This window comes from Protopterus annectens, chromosome 1.part1 (genome assembly GCF_019279795.1).
Source record: "Protopterus annectens isolate FY-2018-M chromosome 1.part1, PAN1.0, whole genome shotgun sequence".
Classification (NCBI taxonomy): domain Eukaryota; kingdom Metazoa; phylum Chordata; order Ceratodontiformes; family Protopteridae; genus Protopterus; species Protopterus annectens.
In genome coordinates, this window is record NC_056726.1 from 706,665,192 (window position 1) to 706,682,274 (window position 17,083).

Below are 17,083 nucleotides of genomic sequence, written 5' to 3' on the forward strand. Positions count from 1 at the left end.
CTTTATCCACAAGTCATCAGGGTCTGCTTTTTAGTTTCACCTCACGTGCTTGGCAGTTCCCTGTATAGAGGCAGATACCTTGTGTTGACATTTTTCTTGTAAAAGCACCTGTGAAATTTCACCAATACCTAGATGCACACAGGGCAACTAGTTTGCAGTGACAAGCATTGACCCCAGAGTTGCAAACCAGATACTCCTGGTATTACTTTATATTCTCATTTCAACGGTCTAGTCAATAAAAAAGGGTCTGTTGACATGGATATGAACTTTCCAACTATCTCTGTTATGATCAGATTTGTGGATATGGGCATCCTGAGGCAATGTAGAAATTGCTTTGTGCTTACTGACAACCAACTAATTCTTAAACAAACCAAAATGGTATGTGAGAGATGTATTTACACAATGTCACTGGAAGGAAAGCTCTCACATAAAAACACTCCTAAGGTCTATCAGGTTGTCAGTAGTACACACGCTGCACCCATCACACACTTCAAAACAGACACATAAACCTACATATGCCAAGACACTTATATGTAACCTTCCTAACCCCTAAACAAGTCCTACATAAAGTACACATGACAAATACCCTCAGCAGCCCCCAAATGCACTCTTTAAAAACAACACCCACATCAACACATACAGCCACATGTCATAGAGCCTCTACTTCTAAACTCATAAGGCAAGCCACCATACAATCCTAAATTCTGGTCATTGGAGACTCCATTGTGAGATACACAGATGTTCCTCTCACCAGGCTGAGTAAGTAGAAGGTCAAGAACAGTCGCTTATTAGAGGCCAGGATCCGCCACATTTTGCATGCACTCAGATCACTGGATCACAAGTACAGTATGACTCAGTCATAGTCCATGTCCCTAAATACTTCATCCACAAGTCATCAGGGTCTACTTTTTAGTTTCCACTCAAGTGCTTGGCAGTTCCCTATATAGACGCAGACACATTGTGTTGGCATTTTTCTTGTAAAAGCATCTGTGAAATTTCACCAGTACCTAGTTGCACACAGGGCAAGTAGCTTGCAGTGACAAGTCCTGCCCCCAGAGTTGCAAACCAGATACTCCTGACATTACTTCATATTCTCACTTCAACAGTCTAGTTAATAAAAAAGGGTATGTTGCCATGGCTATGAACTTTCCCACTGTCTCTGTTATCCATACCTCTCAACCTCTTAGAGCAAGAAATCTGGACAAAGCCATAAGTAAAAGTGGTACAAAGGCCTAAAAATAGGGACACTTTTTAAATATTGCTCTTACAAACTTAGAAAGTTGATAGAATTACAGGTTTTGTATTAGCATGAATTTTCCAAAGGGTATGAAGTCTAAAACTCAAATGCCTGTTATTAATTTCTAACTTCAGTCTTTAATGATTTGCCACTAATTTTTCACAAAACCACAAATACTTTGGGCAAAAATATGGACATCCTACGAAAATCTGTACAGTTGACAGATATGCCTTTATCAGATTTGTGGATATGGGCATCCTGAGTCAATGTAGAAATTGCTTTGCCCTTACTGACAACCAACTAATTCTCAAACAAACTGAAACGGTATTTGAGAGATGTATTTACACAATGTCACTGGAGGCAAAGCTCTCACATAAAAGCACTCCTAAGGTCTATCAGGTTGTCAGTAGTACACACGCTGCACCCATCACACACTTCAAAGCAGACACATAAACCTACTTGTGCCGAGGCACTTATATCTAACCTTCCTAACCCCTAAACAAGTTCTAGATGAAGTACACATGACAAATACCCTCAGCAGCCCCCAAATGCACTGTTTTAAAAATGACACTCACATCAACACATACAGCCACATCTCATAGAGCCTCTACTTCTATACTCATAAGGCAAGCCACCATACAATCCAAAATGATAGTCATTGGAGATGCCACTGTGAGATACACTAATGTCCCTCTCACTAGGCTGAGTAAGGAGAAAGTCAAGGGCAGTTGCTTATCATGGGCCAGGTTTTGCCACATTTTGCATGCACTCAGGTCACTGGATGACAAATACCAGTATGATTCAGTCATAGTCCATGTAGGTGTAAAGGAATTTGAGATGTACCTCCCTAGACAATATGAACAGAGACATAATGGAGCTCTCGGAATATGTGTCTCAGGCTGGTATGAGCATAGCATTGAGCAGCATTTTAGCATTTTACCTTCTCCAAGGATGATGGCACAATATGAACAGAAGATGACTGAATTCAACAATTTGCTTTGTTTCTGTTGTCATTCTAAGGGGGTGCAATATTTTTCAGTATAGTATGCTTCTGAATATTAGGTAAAACATTGTCTTTTTAGGCAATGCCAAACTGAAAGTACTTCCAAAATAGCAAATCAAAACCAAGAAAATCTAAATGTGTTACTGCTCAATGCTAGGAGACTAAACAAAACACCTGCATTCCCTACAAGCTCTCCTCAACCTAGAGAATGCTGATGTCTATGCAGTTACTGAGACATGGTTTAGAGACAAGGAGAGTGGATCTACTTTCATTTACCAAAAGCTGAGAATGTTGAATGTTATTTTTGAGAGATGAAAATAATGAAACTGAAAATCCCCAACAGTGTAGTTTTTCCCAGGGCAAGTAAACACTTGCTCAAAACTACACAAAACACACCATACGGTCTGAAACCCACACCCCCCCTAACTATAAATACCAACTCTGGGATTGCACTACAGTGGGCAAAAGGACATATTTCACCAGGTTGGGCAAGTGTTTAGTTGCCCTTGGAAAAACTACGATGTTTGGGATTTTCAGTTACTTTATTTTCGTCTAGCAAAAATAACATTCGACATATTCAGCTTTCGGTAAATTAAAGTAGACTCGGACAGCACACCAGCAGTGCAAGGCTATAATGCCCTCCACACAACTGGATCAGCTACTACACAGACGTGGACTAAAGGTGGAGGTGTCATGATTTACAGCAAAAATAAATGTATCTCAAGGCTGATCAAACAGGACAATACACTTGAGCTTCTCCATGCTCATATCATCATAGACAAAATCCCATACCACTTCCCTGCATGCTATAAGTCCCCCTGTATGATCCAGGAAATCCATAACATGTATTTGAACTTGTTGGGAACACTCACCATACAACCCAATACCATATTCACGGGCGACTTTAATTACCACATTATTAACTGGGAATCATATATGATACACAGTGTACAGGCACATAGTTTCAAGGATTTTGTAATCACAAACTCCCTGGACCAGATTGTCAATACACCAATCAGGGGTGCAAACATACGGGATCTGATCTTCACTAATATGGTACAGTGCTGCACACCCCTTAGTGTATTGTCTTCTTTGGTAAGGTCAGACTACCAAATTTTCTCCTTTGAAGTAAAAATAAAACCGGGATCCTTAGCTAACACTGGCATATTCAGGAACTACTCTAAGGGCATCTTCATTCTATTAAGTGATAACCTGGCAAAATGTCAAGCCCTTATAAACCCTAAGGACACTGCTGCCTATGTAGAACTTTTCACAGAAACCTTAAACATGCATGTCAATATGTACCCACTAGGAAGAAGTATACAATTAACTCGAAAAACAAACCACCCTGGTAGACTCACAACACCAATAAGCTGTATAACAGAATGAAGAAAATCATGGCAAAAATTAGGAGGTGCAGCACCCAGCAGGATAAAAGCACTCTCATCAAACTAAACAGACAACACAGAGGACAAATAATGTCTACCAAAACCAAATTTTAAGTAAATGAGGCATCCCAGGCCAAGCAAAACCATAAGGCATTATTTAGCTATGTCAGCAACCTCAAAATCAATACACAATTATGCACAGAGCTCATTGCTAATCAAACCACCTCGACTGTGCCAGAAGATATAGTAAACCTACTGACTGATAAATTCAGCTCCAACTTTAACCCTCTCTCACCCTCAACCTTCTCTTAGGAAATACCCTCAAACATCGCTCCCTCTGCTATCATAGGGAACAGGTCCTTAATGCTCTCTCTAAGGCCAAGAACACTGCATCAGTGGGCCCATTCAGTATCCCAGGATGCCTTCTAAACAGCATGCATGAAATATGACCTATTAGGCCCTCTGGAATTGCTATTTAACTGTAGCCTCCAAACAGCCTTTGTGCCACATGAATGGAGAACAGCAACCGGTATCCCTCAGCACAAAGGTGGGCTACCTACAAACCCTGGAAACAACAGATCCATAAGTCTCACTAGTCTCATATTCAAAGTCATGGAAAGTATTATTATGGAAATGATTAATAATGACATAGCAAACCTCCAGACACTAGACCAAGCCCACTTTGGTTTTGTCAAGGGCAGGTCATATCTACTCAGGCTATGGTGGACTTCTTTGAGAATGCCACTAAACAAATGGATTAGGTCAAAATGGTTCACACTACCTACCTTGACCTGGCCAAGGCATCTGACACAATACCCCACTCAAGCATTATTGATAAACTCAGGAGGTTAGGTATAAAGCCTTATGTCACCCAGTGGATAGCCAGCTGGTACACAGACAGGTCCCAGGTAGATAGAATTGGAGAGTCAATCTCTAAAATGAGGTCAGCCACAATTGGAGTCCCTCAGGGATCAGTCCTGGGACCATTCCTCTTTGCTATTTACCTCTCTGAAGTCAAGGCCAATGTCACTGGACTCTGGCTGACTAAATATGCATATACTTGCAAAGTAGAAGCTGTTATTGACTCACCCACTGACACAGATGTTCTCCAGAAAGGGTTGACACAAACAAACAACTGGTGTCAGAGCCATGGATTAAAACTAAAGGCCAAGAAATGCATAATAGTATTCTTTGGGAAGTCATCCACCCTAGTAACTATCATATTGACAACACACCCCTAAGAGTTGACCCAGTAGTCATGGACTTGATGACTCACATAGACAGTAATCTAGCCTTTTACCATTATGTGTCTACAGTACTGAGGAAATAATTCTATGCCATGCAACTTATAAGCAAAGGTATGACATCTAGGTCCAAGGAAGTTATTGTTCCACTCTATTGGGCCTTCATCAGACTGATCATTGAGTACAGTGCCCCCTTTGGTATGTACCTAACCAGGCATGTCCAACAATTGGAATCTCCGCAGATATTCCTCACTAAAAGAATACAGGGCAAAAGTAACATGACCTTTGCAGACCACTTTAAGGCACTATGCCTGTCTTCTGTCTCCTACAGGCTGTTCATAGGATCATAGGATGTTACTAGGCTAATGGCCCTGGGGCCCTTACAAGCCTAGACAAGAGTTTATCCCCAAAAAGAACCCTCATTCAGCACCTGTCACCCATGTCAATGAGGGACAAAGGTGGAACCCTGGGACAAATTAGTGGGTTACCATCCACTCATCAAGGTTGCGCTTGTAGCAGGTCAGCGAGGTACTCTGTTTGACATGCACGGGAAGTCTATTCCAGTAATGGGGCAGCCTCTGGGAGACAAACCTGTCACTCCAATAGATTTTGTTAATGTCACATATTAGATTTAGGCCTACTGAGTGGGTAATGCACAAGGAGTTATACTTATAGATATGGAGCATCTCTAGTAGGTCAGGGTCCAATATTGCTTTGTAGACGAGACACAGATCACCTCTGAGCAATCTGTATGATACCGAGCAGAGTGATAGTGATTTGAGCCTGTCTGCATAGGACAGATGTTGGAGATCATGGATTCTCTTTGTGAGGTATTGCTGTGACCTTTCCAGTTGGTGCAGGTGTTTGGAAAGATACATACCAAATGGGGCACTATACTCTATTATAGGTCTAATGAGGGAGCAGTACAGAGAGGTAATAACCTCCTTTTTTCTGGATGCAATCCCTTTACTTATGAGATGAACCAAGTCAAAGGCTTTTATGACCACTGCCGCCACATGATAGTCGAATGTGAGATTGTTGTCAACCTAAGCACCCAGGTTTCTCATTACATGTTGCATGCTTATTAGGTTGCCATTGATGTGGTAATCAGTAGGGGCCATGTTTTTGCTGAATGGTATAATAATACATTTTTTTGCATTTAACTGAAGGCCATGACTTTGACTCCAGTTATTTGCAGCTGTGAGACCGTCTTGCAGTATGTTAGCATCATTTGCAGAGTCAATGACAGCACCCAACTTACAGTCATCCAGAGACTTGGTCAGCCACAGGCCCTTTGTCTTTGCCTGAACCTCTGAGAAGTAGATGCCAAACAGTAGGGGTCCCAGGAGAGATCCCTGGGGAACACCACTAGTGATAGGTCTGCTGTCGAAGGTAGTGGCACCTATTTTGACCTTGGTCCTATCAGTGAGCCAGTTGGCCACCCACCTGATGAGATAGGGATTTATACCAAGTTGTATTAGCTTTTCGATGATGCCCGAGTGGGTGATTGTGTTAAAGGCCTTGGTCAAGTCAAGGTAAGCTGTATGTACTGAATTTCCCTCATCCTGGGCCTTGGTGGCAATCTCAAAGAAGTCAACCAGGTTCAGTAGGCAAGAGCTGCCCCTGATAAATCCGAATTGGGTGGGGCCAAGTGCTTAGAGATTGCCTATGTCCTTGTTTATGAGATCCATAATAATACGCTTCATGGCTTTACATATCGGACTTGTCTAGCTAATGGGGTGATAGTTTCACAGGTCAGTAGTGGCACCACCTTTGTGCAAGGGGATGACAATGGCAGTTCTCCACTCTGCTGGAATGAAGCCTGTAATTAAGCTGTGGTTGAATAGGGTGCTCAATGGCAAAGCTAGTTCTTGCTGGAGATGGTGCAGAATACTCTTTGCCTTATATAGGGCCTTTAACACTTAATTTACAGAGATGTGAAGTGTGGAACAAGTATCAGAGATGTTGAATGGGCTTTTGAGGGGATGGAGGGTGAAGTTTGCGCTGAACCTATCAGTTAGTAGGTTGGCTAACTCAACAGGATCAGTGTAAGTGATACCATTACGTACTAACTCAGAACAAACCTGGGCTTTGCAATGGAGGTTCCTGATGTAACTGAAGAAGGAGCTCTGGCTTCCCTTTGTTTTGAAGGCTAGTTTCAACTTATAATTGACTTTGGAGGTTTTCTTTAGTGATCTCATTTGCTTGTTGAGGCTGAGGAGGGAGTTTTTCCAATATGGAATGTGTTCCTTTTTACCCTTGGACAACAGTTTCTTCCTTTTGTTGCAAAGCCTGTTGATAGAGAATATCCACCACTTAGGTTTGTGTTTCCTTGGGGAGAAATTTTTAGTTCTGTTGGATATGGCTGAGTCCATGCTGTTGTACAGGTGCTTATATACTGCACTGGTGTACTGTTCAGTATAGTTGTATGCATCCTCTGAGGAGTGCTGGTATGAAGCTATTAATACCCTCCCTTAGGAAGTTGTAGTCAGCTTTTGAGAGTTTTTTAGCCTGGTTATGGCTGGGAAGGGGTTGGGTGGGATAGGAACTTTGAATGAGACAGACCGATGATCTGATCTCACCAGGGAAGAACATACTATGGGAGTGACACAGCAGTCACCCATGTTGGTGAGAACCAAGTCCAAATGTTATCTCCCCTTGTGGGGATGAGACGAGCTGGTCTAGTGTATTAGAAATGATGGTCAAGGAATCATTGGGTGAGTGCATTAGTGCAGAAATAGTTCATCCATTCTATAGTGGGGTAGTTGAAGTCACCAAGGATCAGGATGTTAGGGAGTACCATGATTAAATCAAGTAGGTGCAGGTAGGGGAGTGGGTGTCCTGAGTCATGGGGGGGTATAGCCGGCTATTACTTGGATGGGTGTCTTGCCAACTGTCAGTTGCACCTGGAGTAATTCCAGTGCATCATGCTGCCAAACCAGTCTGGAGGTGTGCCTGTCCTTAATGAAGATAGAGATTTCACCACCCTTAGTCTTTCCAACCTCATTTTGGGGTCGGAAAGTGTGGAATGAGGTATAGCTTGGTAAGGTATGGGGTGCTCTTTGCAGCCCTGAACCAAGTTTCCATGACCACACAGACATCTGCATCTTCCAGTGTGAGGAGAGCCTCCAGTGAGTGCATTTTCAGGTTAAGGCTCCTAGCATTTAGCAGCATGACCTTCAAATTGCTTTTTGACAGATCTTTTATGCTGGAAGATTTGTCTTTGGGACATGGCCTAAAAAAGGCACAATGGGGGAGGCAAGAGCCTTGGCCAAGATCCGGAACCCCAGGGGTAACACGTGGAGGCTATCTCTGGCAAAGCATTGAGGCCTGTCAACAATGTCATCCCAGGCAGACAGATACTGTATCCCCTTGGAAAGACACCAGAAACTAAGCCAATTGTTGAAGTCAATTATTATTTTGTTGGTATTATGGCATCATCCTTGGTGAAGATAGGATGCTGCTTAGGGCTAGTGTCATACCTGCCTGGGACACATACTCTGAGAGCTCAATCATGTCTCTCTTCATATAGTCCAGTGAGGTACGTCTCAAGTCATTCACACCAACATGGACAATGACAGAGTCACACTTGTACCTGCTGTGGAGAGACTTAAGTGCGTGTGTGATGTGGTGGATTCTGGCACCTGACAGACAGCTGACCATGACCTTCTCCTTGTTGAGCCTGGTGAGGTGAATATCAGTTTGTCTCACTATTGAGTCACCAATGACTAGTATGGTTGGTTTATTATTATGCCTTTTGGGCTGTGTTGGTTTATTGTTATGCCTAATGGACTGTGTTTGTGAGACACTGGTGTGTTGACTACTGTATGTGATGTGATTGGTGTTGTGTGTGAAATGTTTGTGAGTGTGTTTTGGGGGTCTCTGTTGTTTAGGTAAGTTTCTATTGAGGATCCCTGCATAGGTGGGTGTGTGCTGTGCTTGGCTCTGTGATATGGGTGGTGTGGTGTTTGTGCTGGCAATCTCCTCTGTCAGGAGTACTGACTGTGATGGGAGAGAGCATGGAGTCCAGGTTACCGATGTAGATGCATTTCTTGCAAGTAGAAGAATTATGTGCTAGGAGAAGAGGGCTGTCAGTGAACATGAGGCAGTTGTTACACTGTCTCAGTATGCCCATGTTGAGCAGGCTGGCAGGGGAAACTGATGGGAATTGTCTAGACATAGTTTTCTGAATACTTGGCAAACTTATGGAGAGCAGGATTTGATAAGGGTTTGTCCACAAGAGTGTAGACCACAAAAACCCTAAATGTAAAATAACTGGCCTGAAGTACAAGTGCTAAAACCAAAACTGAGGTGCTTAGAACAGCAGAAACATGTAATTAGTCTACTAACAAGCTGTAATAAATGCAGAATAAGAGCACTTGAACACTTAAGAGCACACAGAACAGCAAAATACGGTAATAAAGTAGGTAGAACACAGTTGCAGTAAGAGCAGTTGAATAAAGTATAAAATATTTTTTTTTTGTTAAATGGAGAGGGAGGAAACACAGCATGACTAAGAGACTAAGGGGTTTGAACTTCCCAAATGTTCTCTTTCTACACAGTAGATAGAGCTGATGAGATGTAACTGATAGGAGTGTTTAAAATCAAAGAAGCAAGGGGGTAATCCTTCCAAATTGATCACACTGTACTCAGTTGAGTGAGCAAATAAGATGGGTACAGGAGGAGTGTCCAAACACAAATTTACAGCAGGGCTGGGCAATTCCAAAGCCACCAAGTTTAACACTACAAACCCACTGAGGCAGGGTGGGAAAAAAACTGAAGAGAGAGAGAGAGAGAGAGAGAGAGAGAGAGAGAGAGAGAGAGAGAGAGACCACAATATTCATTTAATATTCAATGAAACAAATAAATAAAATGCAGTACAGTTTTTTTTTACTATCACTGAGACAATGCAAGTGCAAAAAACATATACTTAAATCAGTTTGTACGTCCAGATGATTGTTAAGGGTTGATCTATACCTGGCATATATGGCATTGTCAGACCATACCCTGATGGACCTCTTGCATATCCACAAAACAAACAGCACTAGAATTACCCATTCTAAAGACTTAAACTTTGGACATGCTGGAGAGACAGGTATGTATCCCAGAGACTACCCCTTCTCTGGAACAGACTCCCCATCCATATGGAGCAGTGTTCCTCCCTAACCCAATTCAAGTGAAACTTGGACAATTGGATGGGGGAACAGGAAATTCATCCCTAGTTTGACACATATGTCTCTAGTGGACACAGGCAGCCTGTAAATGATTAATCTCCCAGGCCTCTGCTTGTAAATGTTTCATCTCTCTAGACTCTGTTTACACTTATCATTGATAACAGAACTTGTTAAGAGATTTGGGATACATGCCTAGGATTAAAAAGGTCCTTGTGCTCTTTATCCTAGTAAACACCTATGAACCTAAATGTTGGCACTTGAAATGCCAAGCGCTGAAAAGCAGAAAATAAGACCGAAAACCGAGAGACGAGCAAGTCTCAAAAATCACCCTTGTCCTTAAAACTGCTTTTTGCAGTGGGCAATCCTCCTGCAACTCCCCATGTATAGAACAAAACTCCCATACTCCCCAAACTTATCTATACCAACTCTAAGATCACCACACCTTGTCGAAAAGGGAAATTCTGAGGAATGGCATCTCAGACTTGGTATATGTATTGCCACAGTTCTACTCTGAAATGCTTACTTCCTGAATGGCATACAGCTAAAAGAATGAAAACATGGCAGAAACACGAAAGGGTGAAAAAAATAAATTTTAATTCTCCCTGCACCCCCCCCCCCGCGATGTTGGAGGCCAAACCACACCTACAATGATTTCCTATGGAAAACATCATCATACAACATTATGGTCTTCGTTGTTTCCTTAGTAACTACTGATGCTTCAGTAACTTCCCTTTGAGCAACTGTAGGGAAGCCTTTCATCTCACAGGTAGTAACTTCAACTTCTTAAGTGTTTGAACCCAATCTCTGTGCTATAAACCTACAAAATATAAATATTTAAAGCATAAAGTAGCACAAAGCAGATTAAGAGATAAGCAAACAAGGGTATACAATAAAATAGCAACTAGATCTAAACTGAATAAAATTACTCATACGGGAGCTCAAATAAATATATTCTGAATGAATGTTTCATGCCAGTTGATGTTGGAGAGAGTCCATTACTCAGCCAGAAAGTACATTTTAGAGATGCATCCTTTGGTGGCAAGATGGGGTACATTACACTTTCAAAAGTCCATAACAGTCAAAAGTAAAGTGTTAAGTCAGCAATATGTGATTAATGACAAATTTAAATATACTTTTGGTGTAGGCAGACAATGTTATGTAACTAGGTTTAAGATAACTCTAGTTTATAGAATGCAAACTACATTATTAATTTTTTATTCCTCTCACACATTTCATCATTTGAGCATTAGCATGGATATTTTTGGCAATTATTAATCAAATCATAAACAAATATTACATAAAACATTACAAACTGCTTGCTATGCTGCTTGTATTAAAAATCATAAACAAATGTTCCGTAAAACATTTCAAAAGTCCTTAGTATAAGGTTCGTCTTTAAAGGAAACAGTATCTATCAGACTTCTTAGGCAATTCCTCTAAGCATGACAGATACAGAATCATTGTACAACAAGTACTGTTAGGTGGGTTAATTGGTAAGGGCTATCGGTGTACAAGCAATGACATTTGTGATATTTTCATATCTTGCAGGAATTTATAGGGTCAATAATCATCATGCATGCATTACAATACATGTTCCCAAGGGAAACATAAATGAATGAATATCTTTCTGAGTAATAGCTGGGAAGGGAAATTGTAGCAATTCTTATTCTATTAATATCTATAATACTAGGCAGCTGTGATGAAAGTTTAATAACATTATTTCCATAGCTGTATGTCTGTCATGAGTGAAACATTTTTCTTGGTTATTTATAACATGTTAGTTAGAAGACAACATTCCATGACACAGGGGCATATTCTGATGAATGGCATAATCTGCAAAACAAGAGATCTGAGCAGGGCTAGCTGATTTTTGTAAAATATGACAAATATCAATATGCAACATATAAAAAGACTGAAAACTTGAATAAATTATTTACAACTTGCAGCATCTAATATGTATATTATAATTTAAAAAAATGACTAGATCTAATCAAATCCTCTTCCTTGTTTTTTTAAAGCATGAGAGATCTTTGAATGTTTTAGCTATATGTGGGTGAGAGATCTTTGAATGTTTTATCTACATGAACACATTGCAACTATTCTGCAACTAGCCAGAAAGCCAGGGTGCCTCACATCCTGTAAAATGGATATAGTACTATTAAACAATTATTGTGACAATCAACATGCAACTAAAACCACATTTGGTTTATAGTCATTAATGAACTCAGTGGGCTGAATTCTAAAAGAAAGTTACAGACAGTGCAACGCATCAAAGGAAGACTTCAGCTCATCAGTAGCAGACATGATTCTATAATGTACACTAAAACAAGACTAATTATCTATTCAGTGTAGGATAATTATGGACTGTGTGCATGCCCACTGAATTCCAAAACACACTGTGTATGTCCAACCCAACTTACATTTGACAGATTGCTTTGCTGACAACATTGTAAAAGCACTTGGCAGAGGTTATATGTGCTCTATTTATTAACCACAAGAGCAATCTCATTAGTACTGAATCCTGCAGAATCTACAGCATTATGTTCAAAAGAAACAAAAAAAGCAACCATCATTTAATGAATTACAGAAGGTTGGATTAGTGCAAGCCATATAGGATAATATGGAAATATCTCCTAGAAGGCACCCAGTGTGATGCCATTACAGGCTACATCTAAGCCAGCTCTCTGATTAGGAACTGATTAGGCAGAGAGCTGGTGTAGGCTGTGGGTAGCATGTGCACTCCACAAATGTATACACATACATTGTGAAGTAATCCTATAACTGTAGAAACCAGGGTTTGTCAGGACCTGGGTATACTGGTCTCTGGGACATTTCCTCAGCATATTGGAGATGTTGTAAGAGTGTCACAGACTGCTGTCATTTACATTGTCTCGCAATTCCTGGCAGCAATTTGCGATGAGGTGGACAAGTACATCCACTTCTTATCTGCAGTCATGGAGTGAATAGCTGCCATGCAACATTTCTATGTCATTGCCAACTTTCCCTCTGTCCTCAGTGCAATAGACTACACCAACATTCCTATCAAAGCCCTTGCTATACCAGAAGCAGAACTGTACATAAATAGGAAGGTGTGGCCAGCAGCAATTTACCAGGCAGTGGGGTCAGCCGATTGCACCATTACAAATACCATTGTGACACACCCTGGTAGTGTCCATGATGCTGTTATATGGAGTTAAAGTGGTCTGAGGGCTGCTTTCCAACATGGTAAAATATCCAAAGAAATACTACTTGGTAAGTACAAGACCACAGCTGTGATGTAATCGGAATCCCCACCTGTAAACAGTACGCATGATATCAACATATATGTTGCCTTCTTCACACCAACAGGAGACTGCAGTTGTCCATTTGAGCCATGGCTAATGATGCCACACAGAGCCCCATCAAACTATACCGTGGAAGCATACAATAGATCACACACTGCAGCATGAAAACACCATTGAATGTGTTTTGGGCATGCTGAAATCTGCATTCAAATATCTGGACACATTCAGGGGTGCACTGCAGCACGCACCTGAGAACACAGCACAGATGATTATTGTATGTGCCATGCTTCACAACATGTTAACAGCAAAACTTGCTGACTTGCCACCTGCAGATGTGGGGTAACCTACCTCAAGAAACCCAAATGGCTGAAGATGACATATCACAGCTGTCAGAGTATGATCAGGAGGACACAGGTGGGAGAAGAAATAGGTGTGGGAAATGGAGGATGTGGACATATGTTCTAGCTCAGACAACACACTTCATCTGGCACATGCCTTTGAATCATGATAAGCCACAGATACATAGGTACATAGAGTAAACATTGATGTTCTCATGTTGCCCTACAACAGCAAAACAGATAAGCACACGTGGAAATGACCCATTAAGTGTGCACATTGAACATCATGCATAGCTAAGCTTAAGGTATACCAGTATGAACATATAAAAATCACTGACAGGAAACATAAGTGCAGACAGACTGTCTGCAAGTTACATCATCAATGAAGAAAACACACATGTACATGTGTGGGATAAATGAGGTTTGCACAACAGAAGTTATTACTGGACAGGATAACATCATAAAGATTAATACCATGGAACATTACCCATGAACCAGCCATGATGATAAGAAATCTATGTCCATGATGTGTATAGGAATGTATCAGCAAGTACATACCTAAAACCATAGGCCATACACTAGCAGTCCATCCTCCATTGCATATGTTATCATTGCAACATGGGCCACTTCCGGATAATATATGTGCAGACATGCAAAGCATCATTGACAGTGACCATACAACATACATGGAACGTATGTCAATGATGAGGATATAGCAACTTAAATATATAAAGATATATGTGCAGATTCAATGAGATATGGGATGGTACACATGGGAAATACAAGTAATCATGGTGATTGGAAATAAGTAAAGAAGAATGCAGTGAGTGCTAGAGTAAGGCATGTTCATAGGCTCATAGGTTTATAGTTGGGTACTAGGCTAATGGCCCTGGAGCCTTTACAAGCCTAGCGCATAGGATTATCCTGGCATCATGCCACCTGACATTAGTTTCCAGTGCCTCTGTCGAGTAGAGCCACTGGAGTGATCCCCGGGGTGAATTTTCTATTTCAATCCACTCATCAAGATTTCTCTTTAAGAGGGCCAGTGAGGTGCTCTGTTTGACATGTATGGGAAGTCTATTCCATAGCATGGTCAGTCTCTGGGTTATGAACCTGTCCCTCTAGCATGTTCTGTTGACTGTGGTAATGTGATTGAGGTCTCTGGAGCATGTGGTGCTGAGGGATTGAGATGTCTCTAGATGTAGCATTTCTAACAGAGCTGGGTCAGACATGGCTTTGTAAGTTAAGCAGAGATTGCCTCTAAGTAGGCGATATGAGACAAAGAACAGATGGAGTTTTTTTTAGTCTGTCCATATAGGACAAGTGTTTAAGGCCTAGGATCCACTTTGTGAGGTACTTTGTGGCCTCTCCAGTTGTTGCAGTTGTCTAGTGAGGTACATGCCAAATGTGGCATTGTACTCGATGATTGGCCTAATGAGGGAAGAGTAGAGGTAGATAATGACCTCTTTCTTCCTGGATGCAAAACCCTTAGTAATGCAATGTGCCACATAGAAGGATTTTCTGACTACAGTGGCAATGTGGTGGTCAAAAGAGAGGTTACTGTCAACCTGTGTTCCCAGCTCTCTTATAATGTCTTTTGTGTTCAGTGGACTACCATCAATGTGGTCATTCATGAGAACTGGGATTTTCCCAAAGGGGATGACGACACAATTTTTGGCATCGAACTTAAGGCCATGGTTCTGATAGCATTGATTGATCTCAGTGAGGCTTTTCTGTAGGATGTCAACATCACTTGGGGAGTTAATAATAGCTCTCAACTTGCAGTCGCCTGTGAACTTTGTCAGCCAGAGTCCCTTCATGTTGGCCTGGACTTCAGAGAAGTAGATGCTAAACAGGTGAGGACCCAGGACTGAACTCTGTAGGACTCCACTCGTGACTGGTCAGCACTCTGACTTGGAGTCAGCTACTTTCACACCGTGGGTTCTATCTGTGAGCCAGTTTGCAACCCACCTAGTGATATAGGGATTGATGCCTAGCTTAGTGAGTTTTTCTATGATTCCTGAGTGGGGAATGGTATCAAAGGCCTTGTCCAGATGAAGGTTGGCTGTATGAACCACCTAGCCTTCATCAACAGCTCTGGTGACTGACTCAAAAATGTTGACCAGGTTGAGCAGGCATGATCTACCCTTCACAAAACCAAACAATGTGGAATCCATTGTTTGGACATTCCCTATACCCTTAGTATTAGGTACATGATGATGTGTTCCATAGCTTTGCATATCAGACTTATCAGGCTAATGGGTTAATAGTTCCCAGGGTCTGTAGTCCCTTCTCCTTTGTGGAGAGGGATGACTGTAGCAATGTGACATTCGGTAGGGACAAAGCCTGAGGTGACGCTGTGATTGAACAAAGCACACAGGTGAGGTGCCAGTTCACTCTGAAGTTCATGTAGAACACAGCCAGTGATATTGTCAGGTCCCATAGAAGCTGTATTCTTGGCCTTGGAAAGTGCTGTTTTAATCTGTGGAGCAGTAATACTGGGTGCCTGGCAATCTACTGGTATTGTGATCGGTCCTTTGGGGGGGTAGTGGGGTAAAGTTGCAATATTATATTAAAATGCCAAAAGTGACACAGTTATGCATAAAGAGGCAGAATTGTGCATGTGTGAATGGCAGACAAGAAGGAAAATTTTAAGGTAAACATCATTCCTATCTGCCCATTATCAAATGATGCAAACATGAAAGCATGACCTCACATATTGCATTACTGTTGTCAATATCATTACTAACACGTCAGTGTCAAAGAGGTAATAAATATTACCAAATGAAGCAGGTCACCTAGGTCAGAATAAATGATGAGAAAATCATGGGGCATCAGACATTTATTTTATTTACTTATTTATTTGTTTATTTATTTATTCTTTTGTAACTGGAAAAATACTATTGAGCCAATGGCCCATTCTCTCAGAGGCCCAGGTAGACGAGCTCTACAACAGATTCACAACATTTAAATAGTAGTTGATGAGTAATTATATACAAGCAGGAAAAAGCCCTGAAACAGATTAAGTATTGTACAATGAGCTGGAGAGAAAGGCTCCACAAAACACACATAAAATACCGTTTACAATAGCTGATGAGGAAAGTATATACACAGAAAGAAAATTCCCATAACAGATGAAACACAATCAGATTGAGATCCATTTCCAGAATATTAATAGAATAAACTATAATCAAGAATACAATATGAACAGCAAGTAGCTAGATACTTTACAGAAGTGCATAGATTAAGCAAACTAATATATTGATTGACTATACTTCTAAAGATATATGGAGGTAAGAAATAATAGAGTATTCTGCTTCCAAATTCACTGAGTAATAGAATGAGATGAGGAATAATGAGCAGGAGGAGAAAATAAATACAAGAAGAGAGCGTTTATTATCAGATAGATGTGAAC